Below are 538 nucleotides of genomic sequence, written 5' to 3' on the forward strand. Positions count from 1 at the left end.
AGGTCCATTTACCATTACCATGAAAATTCCAGTTATTACATTAATTATTTTTTGTATGAAAAGTTTTCTGAAATTATGTTTCGATATGCAAATGAGATTTGTGTAATAAAAATGTGCAGATTTACGTACATTTCAACAACAGAAATAAAAACATTGGATAAAGCCAAGTTTTATTATTTTCATCTATTATAAAACAAGAAATTTGCCTGTAATTGTAATTGTTTTCTCTCTAAAAAGGACTTTAAAAACATTGGTATCGCCCATCACTACTATAGAAAAAATCTATTGTGTCCACCCCATCCCCTTTTTAAAGTCCTTCCAATGATGTAAAGAAAAGACTAAAGAGTAGATCAAATACAGCTACCGCCCACTAGTCACTGCTATCACACCATCAACATTTGTGGCCGTGCCAAAATTTTCTGGAGTCACATTTTTTGGCAGCTGCAATCAAAATACAGTATGGGGCTGTGATAAAATAATTTGCAGTGGTAATATAGTGTGGGTAAAACTCTCAGGTCACAGAATCTGATGGGTTGCA

This window comes from Morone saxatilis, unplaced genomic scaffold, assembly GCF_004916995.1.
Source record: "Morone saxatilis isolate NCDOM2014 unplaced genomic scaffold, NCSU_SB_2.0 Contig1, whole genome shotgun sequence".
Lineage (NCBI taxonomy): Eukaryota > Metazoa > Chordata > Actinopteri > Moronidae > Morone > Morone saxatilis.